The sequence below is a fragment of the Hirundo rustica genome, chromosome 12, assembly GCF_015227805.2.
Source record: "Hirundo rustica isolate bHirRus1 chromosome 12, bHirRus1.pri.v3, whole genome shotgun sequence".
NCBI lineage: Eukaryota > Metazoa > Chordata > Aves > Passeriformes > Hirundinidae > Hirundo > Hirundo rustica.
This window is the reverse complement of record NC_053461.1, coordinates 2,779,140-2,792,646: the sequence shown is the minus strand read 5'-3', so window position 1 is coordinate 2,792,646 and position 13,507 is coordinate 2,779,140. Positions and strand designations below refer to the sequence as shown.

Here is a 13,507-nt window from a genome sequence, read left to right as displayed (position 1 = left end):
AGTTGGGCACTGTGTCCCTGTGTTGCCTGACATTGCATTAACGATGTTTATTCTTTTCATCACACTAAGAGCTCTCCATGTCTCCTTTTCAGTGCAGTTTGCAGTTTTTACAACTCTGTCCTTTACAGTTCTCAGAAGTACTCTCTTACTTCTGCAGTAAGCTATTTTATTCTTTAATCCTGTCTTTGTCTTGTTTTCCAACTTTTGTTCCTTCTCTTGTCTCCTTGGCACTGAGGGCATTATTCTGTCCTTTTGTCTTTACATCCCTTCTCCAAGAGTCTCTTACTTTTCCTGCAGCATTAAACAACTGCATTAAAAAGTTACAGAGTGATTAGAGGGATTTTAGATATTTAAAATTACTCCATGTGTTACAGAGGTGTTAGAGTTTGGAACTGCTGATTTGATTTTAGATCTTGTAATGGGCATTGTGATGGAGGCAGTGAAATGTCAGAAAAGAGAACTTTTTGAATAGATTCAGTTTTATTCTCCAGAAAAGATTGCTCAAAAAATAACTAAGTGATATAGAATGTATGGAAGATTTTAATTAATTATTTTTATTTAACTTAATTTAAAATCGTAGTTTAAATTAAAAATAAATAAATAAGTTAGCTGTGAAAAACGGGGAGTTAACCCCTTTAATTCCAAATTTAAAATTTAAATTTGGAGTTAAAAGGGTTAACTCCCCATTTTTCCATGACTAACTTAACTTTCCTGCGTGTCCTAATGTCAAATGCAAGTTCAAGGTAAGTGTGCTGGTGCACAATGTCCTCATTTTGGTTCTCAGTTCTCCTTCTTGCCATGTTTCTCTAAAAGCCTTTGTTTAGGCTACATGTTTTAAGAATGAAGAGTGTTTATAGAGTATTCATCTGTTTTTTCTTCTCCATGATACATATGGTGACATCACTGCATACTTTTAGGCAGTTTGGACAATGCAAAACCAGCAGTGAAAATGGAGAGAGCAACCAGAGCATGTTTTTATAATTAACTGCAGGACTTAGAGCATAGCTTGTGAGTCACGTTAGAGAAAAAAGCTTACTTAGTTCTGAACTCAGAGGATGAACCTCTCTAGGTTGTCTTTCATATTTAATGTCCACAGTAGGGCAGGACTTCATTCTTGTTCTCTCTAGTATCAGGTTTAAAAAAGCCAGAGTATTTCTTTACAAACACCTCAACTGCTGCTGTTGATGTTTAGCAAGCGAATATCGGAACATGGCTGAATTCAAATTGACGGGTGAAACCCCTCAGTGTGTTGTTAACATTCTAAAAGGGTTAACCACAGTACCTGGAGTCACCCACAGGTAAAACCTTTAAATGAGTTGTTCAGGATGCAGTCAGAGAAGAATGATGAACCAACCCCTACCTGAGCACAGCCACCTTCCAGGAAGTTGTAGGGAGTGATGGGGTCACCTCTGAGTCTCCTTTTCTCCAACCCCAGCTCCCTCAGTCGTTCACCACCTCGTTGCCTCCTCTGGACACACTCAAGCCCCTCAATGTCCTTCCCAAACTGAGGGGCCAGAGCTGGACATAGCACTAAGGTGCAGCCTCAGCAGTGCCAGGCACAGGGCAGAAATGTCCTCCCTGCTCCTGCTGGCCACACCATTCCTGATCCAGGCCAGGGTGCCATTGGCCTTCTATATTCCAAGGGGCATGGAATGACTTCCAGCTTCAAGTCATTTGAAAAACTTTTAAGGGCTCTCTTCATCTAAACCCTGAGTCAACTTATTAAATTGCACTTGGTACTGGCCAGGTCTTGCCCCACTCTTCCAAATTCTCTTCCTAACACGGCAATAATAAATCCACTTTGAGACCCCATCTGTCCGAGGAGTGCCTTTACCTTACGTTCATTTCATTAGGATTGGAGTCCCTAGAGGCAAACAGCACCTCTGAGCATGGAACGTGCTGTGCCTTGTTTTTGTCAGGCCCACCTGGAAGCTCTCATGGATGCTACGCTGCCCATGAGTGCAGGATCGGTGAGGATGGCCATACTCCTAAAAATATTTAGAGAATTTAATCAGGGTGTCTTCTTCCTCCTCTTTTGTAGTAGTACAAAAGATACTTGTTATAAAAGGAAATAAGATTGGTTAAACAGAAATCACTCTTAGATTGATGTTGGCTGTTTCTTTCCACATTATTGTGTTATATATGATTGTGAATTAATTGTTTAATCACTTCTGCTAGTGTCTCTTTGGGTAGTAAAATCTAGAAAGTGGTTCTACAATTTATTTTTTTTTCCTTAGTTTTGAAAATATTTAAAAGCAAGTTTCCCTTTTCTTGTCCTTGGCATTCCCTTTGCTACCCACAGATCTTAAAAAATATTCACTAATATTTTAAAGATTATTTCATTAGTTTCTCCAACAATATATGGGAAATTTCACCAGGCTTCACTGATTGAAGCACATATTACTTATCTACCATTTTTTCCAAATATGATCTCAGCTCCTAATCCCATAGTTAAAAATGTTTTTGTCATAGTAACTACTCAAACTGTCTGGTGAAGGCTGAAATAAATAAGCTTTGACTAATCAAACTTTCTCTACAGTTGGGTTCTGTACAATTCTTGTTAGGGTTTGCTTGCACACGCATTTTGTTATGGCCTGGGCCTCACATGTACTTGCTGAACAAAGTAAATGTTTCTGACCGTAAAAATTTGAATTTAGATTTTGGTCCTAGATCCAAGGTGTCCTCTGGCCAAGTAATCCTGATTAGGAAAGAGAAACTTTGCATTGGCCCCTATCATTCCAAGGTATATATTCAACTGGCACAGTGCTGTTCGGGTCAGCTGGATTACAGTCATGGTTTATAAAACATCTAAAAATGTGGCCCATGAATCACAGCATCCTAGAGTATTTTAGAACACAGTTAACTCTTACAGAACAGAGTTCTTACACTATTTAGTGTTTTAAAGATGATACCTGATAGCCTCAGTTTCATGTGGAAGTGAGTTGGCAGCCTGTGTTAAGGTTAAGGCAAAAAAATATAATGGTCTCTTTTTGATTTATAATGGTCTCTTTTTGATTCCACAAGTCTGTGTCCTTACAGATACTTGAGAATTCTCTGCAAGTATCATTTTCCATTCTGCTGCCTCAAAGATCCTGCTTATGGTCACAATGCACATATTTGGAGAGCAGGCAATGGAGTTAAACTTCCTGTATTTTTCTCAAGTAGTGTTGTTTTGAAAGATCAGCTGTCCTTTCTGTCATGTCAATTGCACTCTTTAATATGATTCTTCTGAATTTACCTGTTTTGCAGAAGAAAATCATTTTTTTTTTTTCCCCCCCAAGATTAGACAAATTGGAAGAAATAAATCCTAACATCGAAAGACCATGCACTTACCTTTAGCCTGTAAATGATGCTGCAAATTTTGATGACCTGGTTAAATTCAAGGGGTTAAACAAAGTGCTGTGTACTGTTTCTGTCTTTAGACATTTGTTCTGTATCCATGGACTTATTTTAATGTAAATAGTCACCTCGACAGCTGTGTCGCCTTAAGCACATTTTATTTAGCAGCTGGGTTATTCGCGTCACTTGGCAGCCATGGATTTTCAATTTTTCCCCGTGCCAAGGGGGCAGCTGGAATAATTTGAGTGCTCATTAATTTGGGAGAAATACGAGCTGCAAGTCAGACAACACGAGTCTTCTGTATGGTGTTGTACAAGGATAAGCGGATCAGGGTAGAAGCAATTTGCCCTGTCCCAAGGGGGTCTTCGTTTTTTTAATAAGCTGGTTATGAAAATTCTATTTCTTTGCAGTTTAAAGAGTCTAATTAGAGCCCGTAATTTCTCTCGTATAACTGGAGTGGATGAAGGTTAACATTAGGCCTCCAGAGTCTTTTCACATTCATTTACAGACTTAAATCAGGTAATAGTTTGTAGCTAATTAGAATGGTGTATTAAATATTTAGTTTGACTTCACTTAACGGTGAGAACACATGGATGCCGTAGGGCTACAAAAATTATAAAGAAGTACATTTAATTTTTATTCAAAGATAAACTTAAAGGCATAGCAGTTTTAATACTGACTGATATATTATGACAGTCTGAGCAGCAATTGCCTTCAGTTAGTTGAAATGCCAAGATAAAGGAATTTCACGTCTATTTTATGTTCATGCTGTAGCACTTTGAAGGTTCAAACAATTCATGGGTGTATATACATAGTGTCTAAAGGATTAAATATTTTTCAGCACAGCAGACAGTTTTTGTGTAAAATCTCATTCATTTTTCTATCCACTAACTCATCATCTTCAGAAAGATTTTCTTAAAGAAGGTGTAGTGTTTCTACTCACAGGAAGTCCAACAATAAACATGCATTCCTACCAGGGTTTTCCAAACACTGGGTCTGTTCTTCCATCAGAGCAGCATCTGCATTTACAGCTTCTTCTGCTTTGGCCGATTTTGTATTTCAGTGAACAAGTGAAGTAATCCTAAAATTCTATGCACAAACTTTTCCCCATTCTTGTAAGTCTTCCATTTTATTCTCAGGTGCATGGTGTGATTCTTGGGGCTGTCCTGTGCAGGCCCAGGACCCGTACTCTGATAATCCTTGGGGATCCCTTCCTTCCATCTCACATTCTGTGACTGTTACATCTACAATTCACAAAATTCTTTGCATTCTCTGAGTAGACATCATACAGTTTTCTGTGCTACATTATGAAAATCTTCCCGTTGCAAGCTGGATTCTTAGAACCTGAAACTTTTGCCGCTGAACCTGGTATAAAAGCTGTCATAAAATTCAGCTGTACAGAACCAAGCACAGCCTTTCAAAGGGGAGATCAGCACCACAATTTTTTAACCTAAAATTGTTGGCTCAAAGCACAGGCCAGGGGGATTTACATCTCCTTGTAGTGAAGGAAAGCCTGCTCAATTCAAGCCTGCATGAAAAAAGACAGATATCCTGAGCCATGAAATACAGAACCTTACCTCAAAACAATTCTGTAAATCTTCTGAAAATGGATCATATTTTATTAAACTGGACATTTTTGTAACGCCTCTTGGTCAGAGCAGGAGTGGCTATGGATTGAACTTCTCTGGCTTTATTTAAATGATTTGTTTTGTGTGAAATTTACTCTACAAAGCAGTTTTGTTTATTAAATACAGAGCACCCAACTATTGCTACCCACCTGCATGACACAAAATGGCACTGCACAGATGCAGCTGTGACGTACCAGAGAGCCTAGAAGCACCTGACACCTTTTATAATTATCCCTTGGTGGTCTGATGTCTACCAAACAAAAATTACATTCTGTTAACTCTCATCCAATGAAATTTTTGATGCCTTTTTACCACTGTACAGGACCCCTATTTATTTCCAGTGAGAACTGTGTATGCTAATTCCCTTGACTATGAGTACCTTGGTACTATTGCCCGTTTGACTGTGTTTAAATGCCATTTTAGTTTAGACTGGCTCCTCGACTGCTCATCTTCCCAAGCTTCCCCACAGTTTCAGTGATTTCTTGTCCCATAAATGGAGTGCAGCTCCCCTTTGTCTTATCCCATGGGTCACTGAGATCCTCAGTGATTGGATAGCAGTGAAATCTCTTGTTCATTGGTGAACACAGCTCTGGGTCTAAAACTGGAGTACCAAACATCGTGAAGTATTTCAAACTGAAAAGGGAAGAATCCTGATAAAGTGAAGAGGTGAACAAATAATTGAGAAAAAATAAAGAAGAAATGTACTGTATATTTGACAGAGAAAAAAAAAAAAAAAAAAAAAAAAAGACAAAAGGTATCTGTAACCCCAAAATAGTCAAACCTTTCTGACTGTCAGCTTGTTCAGGCTTCAGATTCTTGGCTCACGACCTGTAGCTTTAATCTTAAGTTTCCTCTCCAGCATTTTTTGGATGCTAAGAACTCCATTACGGATTGGTAGAAAATCAGTGATAAAACTTCTAAATATCACCTTATTTTCTTACACTGCTTTCCCGGTTGCCAATTTTTATAAAATGGTTTATGACTGCAATAATCCCCTCAAAATCAGCTGTTATGGGAGATAATAGCCGGTTGTCAGAGCATTAACCACCCTTGACTTCACTTTGGGCCATTATGTAACAAAAGAATGAACTGGTGGTAAAGTTGCCAGGTGTATTAAATTATGTGATGAATTATAGAGACTCTGTAGTGGAGATTAGCGTCCAAAAGAGACTACTGGAGATTGCCAAACCCATTATCTGATAGGACTGCAGGCTGGACAGAATCCCAAGGGTGAAAGGCCAGTGCTTTATCCATTATGTCATCCTCTAATCTGTGTCTGCACCATGCATGGTGAAGTACGCTGTAAATGAGTTACCATTGTTCTGTGTTACATCCTGGAACTGTGTAATAGCAGAGGTGGAGATGTTGGCAGTATTTGGTTACTTAGAATTTAGTCTGATTTTGATCTTTTCTCATGGATTCCTGCAAAATAATTAGTTGATATACAAGAAAGCTGAGTAGAATAGTAGCAGAAGTTGCATGAGCCTGCTTTTTCCACAGGAACTTCTGTTAGGTCCAGGAAAGTTGGTTATGTCACAGCTTCTGCTCTAATCCCTACCCCGTCTCTCCGTTCAGACAAATTAATTTGTTTAGGCTGCTATTTTGCATTTAAGGAAGAAAATGTATGTTCTACATTTCAGCAAATCCTCCAGGATTTTGAAGAATGTCAATATTAGGTGGAGTCGAATTATGCTTGAGTAGTTCATTTAGGCTTGACTTATTAATTGGTTGTAATGACTGACCTGGAATCTTGCAAATCAAGAATGGAATCAAAAATTTCCTTTGCTTTTCAGATGATAGAATAGAATAGAATTTGTTCCTAGCTCAAACAAAACAATTTCATTTTACTTTGAAATAGTAACATTGTTACTTGCTAAGAAGAATTTAGCACATTGAAGCTACACGTTGTTGTACCACACTTAGTAGATTATTGATTGCCTGTTTGGAATCATTAACGTGTGCTGCAGAAAAGAGAGCTAGAAAGGATTGGATGCTTATTAGACCTATTTTGTGAAAGTTTTTTTGTTTTTTGCTTTTAAATACCACCTCTGAAATTGTTGTTTAGTACCATTTAACCTATTTGCTCTGCCACATCTTTGCATTATTTATTGTTATGCTCCTGCTGCGCTGTTTGTGCCGCCTGTGATGGAACTGATCTTATTCAGTGCTGCGTGACCAGTAATTGATCTAAAATGGATGAAGAATGTCCAAAATGCCTAAAACTTGTGTCCCATGTAAAAATCCCATCTTGGTTTGGTTTTTTGTTTTTTTTTTTCACAGCTATATCAACCACCAAACTCTTTTAGGGAAACAATAAGCCCTGTGCTAACATGCTTTGGGCTGGACACTTTCTCATTGCCTCCTCTGTCCTTGCACAGTGTAAAACAGTATAACCCCATCTCTCCCTGCTAGAAATATTTCTTATGTATTGGGTGAATTTTCACAGTGGGAAATTATTCTTCGTAAATCCTCAGTTGCATTATAATTTTCCGGAAATCAGCAAAACACGTCAGCACGTTTTCAAGGCTAGAAGAAATACCCTCACTTGATGTCTCACGTAAAACACGTGGCTTGCTTGAGTTTTCCAAAAGTAACTTCCAGCTGCCCTAGATCACAAGAGCTCCTCACAGGCGGGTGTGACACAGTGCTGCTGTGCCCTGACCCCAAGGGATTAACTGCTCCTCTCATTTCCTTTTCTCCTGCATGAATTTTCTGAGGTAGGTCTATGCTAAGGGCTGTTGAGGATGTGGATGTCTGGAGAAGCAGAGCTCAGCTTCCTGATGAGTGGTTTTCTTGCAGTCCTTGCTTACAACATCTTGTTTTTTTCAGTGACGTAGACATTTCAGGTATTTGGAGTTTGTTTTTGCTAACTGTCCCATCAGTTTTTAGGGTAGAATGTATGGAGTTTCAATATCACTATAATACAAAACATTATTAGAAAGTTGTCTGGGTACAGTGCAGGAAGGAAAAAACATGAGGAAAATATAAACGTAAACCTTCCCAAAAGAGGTATTTTGAATACTACGGGAGGAAAATTAACAATGAAGAACCTTTTGCTGAGTAACTTAACATTTCAGGATTCAATTTCATGAGGTAATGTCTTCAATTTCATGGCTTCCTTGCTCTGAGTGCACTGTGAGTTGAGGCTTTCAGCACCTCACAGGGCAAAGGTCTCGAGCAGGACAGAAAATACTGAGGTAGTGCTGTCTTGTGTTGCATCACAGGGCTTTGCACCCCTCCTCAACAGAATTTTATGTGCTCATTTAGATCATTGTCTTCATGGAATTTCCTGTTAACTTACCAATACAAATAGATCTTCAGGTTGTGGTTTTTTTGGTTTTTTTTTTAATATAAGAATGTTGTGAAAACATTTAGAGATAAATTGAAGGTTCCAGAGTGACTTCATATTTCTTTTTTTCCCATCCCTGTTCACTGTCACATTATGTCCTTTGCTACAAGCAGATGCTCTGCATACACTTGGAATTAGTGTTTATTTTTGGATCGATTTGTGCGTGTATCAGTTGAAGTTAGTACCTATAATACATAGGTAATAATGATATTTTACAAGTTCAACATTTTTCCATTTTTAGATTTGGAAAAGTTTCTTGGGCAAAGACCTGGGGCCTGGTCAGTTTTTTTTTTGTTGTGGATCTTACTGATAATGACGAGTGCATCCAGTATGCCTCTCAAAATCCTTTATGGCTGCATCCAGACTGTTCCTCCAGGGAAAATGTGGGGCTGTGCCATCTGCTTAACACAGGGACCAACAGAAGCATCAATTCCCCCTTTTCCCACTGGTGTCTTCTGAGGTGAGGTGACTAGGAGGAGGAGAGCGGGACTAGGAGGTTGAGATTACGTGAAGAAGAGTGATATTGAAGATTAGTCTGGAAGTGGTGACAAGCACAGTGTGATGTGGGGTGGGAAGCACGAGGTGCCTATGAAAAGCTGTCTTGAGAGCCCTTGTAACAGTTAAATCAATTATTTTTTGTGAGGCTGCTTAGGAGTTCAGGCAAGCACTTAGTCTCACATTGTCCCATTGTTCCCAGTCAGTCCATTTGCTCCTCTATGCAGAGAATAGCTGAGGTGTTCCTGGACCACCACAGATTAAAACTATGGGAACTTGAATTTTGTCCCTATATCTCACTTAAATTCCATAGCTCTTGCCACAGGATTATTTTTATTTCTCGCTGAGCCAGAAAGGAAAGACTGTTTTGCTGAAGGTGTCCATGAAATAGTTTGCAGCTGCAAACAGAGGTCTGCACTGTCAGCTTCAAGCAGAAGTCCCATTTCCCCTCCCACATGGTATTTTAAGTTTCTGGAAATACTGTTTTACCAGCTGTTTGGCACGAAGCTGTGAATTCACAGTTCCATTGTGTAGAACCTTGCGGATTGACTTGTCCTGCTTACCAGAGATGGGAGAAGGTCCCTATTCTCTCCCCGATGCTGCCAGTTTAATGACGTTTCAGAGGTGAGGACAGTTCAGGGACTGCAGGTTGGCCCACACATAATGGATGAAACCGTTAAGTGGATATTTCAGATGAAGTGGTTAGCACTGAAATAGCTGTCATTTAAGTCATCATTCTTAGCTTTCCTCACAAATGGTTGAGTGTATGCATCTCTGAGATTTTATATAAACCTTCTGTCCAGAGTTTAAAGGTTCAAACTTCAGAATATTCCCTAGCTGTAAAAGCAAGAAACTTACTAACAATACTCTCTTATTCTTCAAAATTCGAGGGGCTGCAACGAAGAGCAGAGAGCAACCCCTTAGCCAAACCATGATCTGTGCCAAGGTAAGGCAACAAGAATGTGAAAGACCAGAGACTGGAAAACCAAGAGAAAGCAAGATAAAAATACCAATGATGTATGCAGTTATATGTCTGCTTTTGATTGAGGTGTTTTACTCAGTATTAGGTTTGTGTTCAGTTTTGTCTGAACTACTGAGCTTAGAGGTTAGATGCCTTAAGAGTGGTTAATTCTGCTGTGTAGATGGGAGCAGTTGCCAACACAGCTTGTGAAAACTGCAGACGCGTTGTGCTTCTCACCAGTTTACTATGGACCACTGGTTTGGACCAGAGTATCATAAAATACAGAACCATCATAAAATGCACTGCTGAAATTAGTTGGTTGCATAACATAAATTTGATTCTGCAGTTTGGAACCATTTGAGCTTTTGCAGCAGTGTTTTAGTGAGAAGAGGAACTGAACGGAGTCTCTCTCCAGGAAGTACCCTTCCAGGTCAGGAATGAGAAATAATAAGAAGGTAACATATGGGAAGTTTCCACAGCTGCTGTTTTAAATATAATTAAAATACATCAATCTCAAATGGTGTTCTTTGCCATTCAATGCTTGCTTCAGAAAAATATGAAGTGAGAAAGTCACTAGCTTTATAAAAGTTTCTAGTTCCATTGTCCTTTCAGTTTCTTTCAGCTCTCACTCCATGCTCTGTGAACATTGGCGTAAAAATAGCAGTCTGTGGCACCTACTGTGCAGAAGCAGCAAGAATAATTGAAAAGGTTAAAGGCTAAAGTTTTTGCTCTTGGAGTAAGCTTTGCTTTGTGTTTGGTGAATCTGACATCTACAATTTTCAGTTTTGTAGATAGGATATTGAAATTCAAGACTAGTGCATCTGCCTGGGAATATTTTCTTTCTCCAAACCTAACAGTTCATGATAATCCTTTATACAGTGGATATTACACTTTGCAGGTAAGACCCAGAAAGTATTTTGATTCAGGTGTCTCTTTCAATTATCTTGTAAAGCTTTCAAAATTACGCAGAACTGAAAGGCTCTCTTTCTATTTTTTTTTTTTTTTTTAATTCTTTTTTTTTTTTTCTTTTTAGCAGAGAGGTGCTTACACTCTCTGCCTGATTCCTTCTCTGATGGCAGCAGTCTCTTGATTCAGTCACAGCACTTGGATATTCTAAGGTGTTTTTCTCATTTGGCTTACACTCGGTTAGCCTGAGCATATGTAGACTGTGTAAATGTTGTTACTGGGTCTTCTGGGATGTGCCCATAACAACTTTGAATTTACTCAGTTTCCCTTGACTGAAATATTCTCTCCATATGGACTCAAAGGAATTTTTAGTGTCCTAACATGATGCTGTACCATAAGATGCTGACATAGGTGAAGCAGTGCGTGTCTGCACAGTGCACATACCTATTGAAACTAATAGTTTCTATTTTGTTATTTTCTTCAAGGTCCAGTATAGACAACAGAATGAGACAGACACACCTTATAGTTCCTAATCTATTAATTACAGAGATTTCAATCATATGCCTCAGTATATATATATATATATATATATATATAATATCAGTATCAGCAGACTACACAATATTAGTGCTACATGTGTATTTGAGTAAAAGAAACATTTCATGCAATCATTTTGCAGAGCAGGACTGAGTAGATACACTTTCTGTTCAGTTGCCTCGCATATACAAGAAAAAAATTTGGTGGTTAGTGTTGACAGCTTTACCTACCAACATATATCTTGCCTGGGATCTGAGAGTATGGATGGATATTAAATATTAAATGGTCCCTAATGTCTAATCAATGTACAGTGACAATTTCAGTGGTTGTTACAATGCTGTGTGTCCTGTTTTTCACCATACATGGCCCATCACTGCACAGACCTCATCTGTGGCCAGCAGTTGAAGTAGTTTGAACATACATTGCCAAATAATTGTAGTATTTCTGTAATACTGACAGTTATATTTTTATGTATCTACAGTAAAGAAAGTTGTGGCCACAGTAGCTTTTTTCCTGTTTATTGGTATTACACATCCAGAATTATCACGTAGAATACCTTCCCAGAAGAGTAAAACTGGTATAAAACGTGCGTAGAACCAAGCTTGTTTTGAAAAATGGGATTTAGAATGTAGGATTATTCACGCACGTTTCAGTCCTAACAATTTATTACGTAAGGCATTGCTGTGGTCTCTGAAAGCAGAAAATAGGATGCTATATCCTTGTTTTATAAAAATGGCTGCCCAGGCAGGTGGTGAAGGCTTCATCCCTGGAGGTGTTTAAGCAAAGCCTGGATGTGGAACTCAGTGCCCTGGTCTGATTCACAAGGCGCTGTTGGGTCATAGATTGAACTTAATGATCCCAAAGGTCTTTTCCAACCCATTTAATGCTGTGGTTCTGTGATACTTTTGCAGTATGTGGTTAATGCTTTTCACTGCAAGCTCATAGTGAATTAAGTTTATGTTGATGGGTTCAATGACCTGATCAAATGAAACTTTTAGAAGTAGCAAAATAAACAGAATTGCGTTCCATCAGAACTGATCTTGAGGATTTTTTCTTGAGGGTATGCTGAATGAAAAATTAAACAATATTTGCAATACCTATTAATGTATCTTTAAGGTCGATGTAGAAGGAAAACTTTAAAGTACCAGTTAAAATACCTTCTTGTGATCCTGTCATGGTATTTTCTTACAATACGATCAGGAATAATAGTAATTCTATTAATTCATGAGCAACATAGAAAGGGTATTTTAAAATTATAGTGTCACTTGCATTTCTCTGTATAAAAGCCTTTTTACTTCATGCTGACCATGGTAAACATCACTTGTATAACATGTACCAGGGATGTGTAGAGAAAAGTACCCAATACCTTGGAACAGGTAAGGAAACAGCACTTCATAAACTTGGATCACTCACCTTCCAGCTCTCTGTTTTATAGATTCCTTTATTTTTTCAAGTAATTACAATTAGCAGTATTTTTATCATGCCTAAAATATTTTTTAGCAAAACAGTGAGATACTAAGTAACCTAGATATAGAAAATATACTCAGCAAAAAATCATTAAAATCCTTGCAGCTGTATCCCAGAGACAGCCCATTCCTCATGATGATCTGTGTTACCAGTTTGTTGAAATTTTATTTTTTTGTGGTTATTTTGCTGCCTGTGCCTGTTATCATGCTCACTGCTCATCTGTTTAGATAAAGCTGGTCTCCTTTTATTAGGAACACAGTCTAGTTTGATTCATTATAGATTAAAGCAGATCATTAAATAGAAATCTCTCAGAGTATTCAGTCTCATCATAGGCTATTTTCAAGCATCATTTGCAGGAGGATAAAACATGACAGTGATTTATGCTGTATTTTGAGAGTATAAATCTCACTGTGCATTTTCATGTGTCTTTGCAGAACAAAGAATTTCTTTATTAATGCTTTCATAGTAATCAACAAAGTATAAAAACACCATTCTTTTGTTTAATGTTGTGTCCTTTAGTGCCTTAGAGTTGGATTATGCAGACTGTTGGACTCAGACTTGCAACACTACACCATCAGCGTGTGGACTTTTTAAACCATATAAATCACAAGTCAGTTCTGTGCATATTTTATGTTTGAGAGGCTGGGAAAAGTTTTGTGATTGGAATCCGGTCTCTAGGCATGCTGATAACAAAAAACACTATGTTTGCCTAGAGACAGGAGGTGGCCTTTAAGAAAATGGATAAAAGGGCAGTGAGGAAACAGGGTGTCACCACTGCCAGTAAAGAGGGACACGTTCTGAATGTTTTAAAACTGCTTCTGTGGG

At 38.3% G+C, this 13,507-nt stretch overlaps 1 protein-coding gene across 2 annotated transcripts in view; it reads left to right on the top strand.

Moving 5' to 3' along the window:
• Positions 1-13,507, top strand: part of CACNA2D3 (calcium voltage-gated channel auxiliary subunit alpha2delta 3) — a 396,842-nt gene that overhangs the window by 237,302 nt on the left and 146,033 nt on the right. The gene's annotated exons all lie outside the window — the stretch shown is intronic.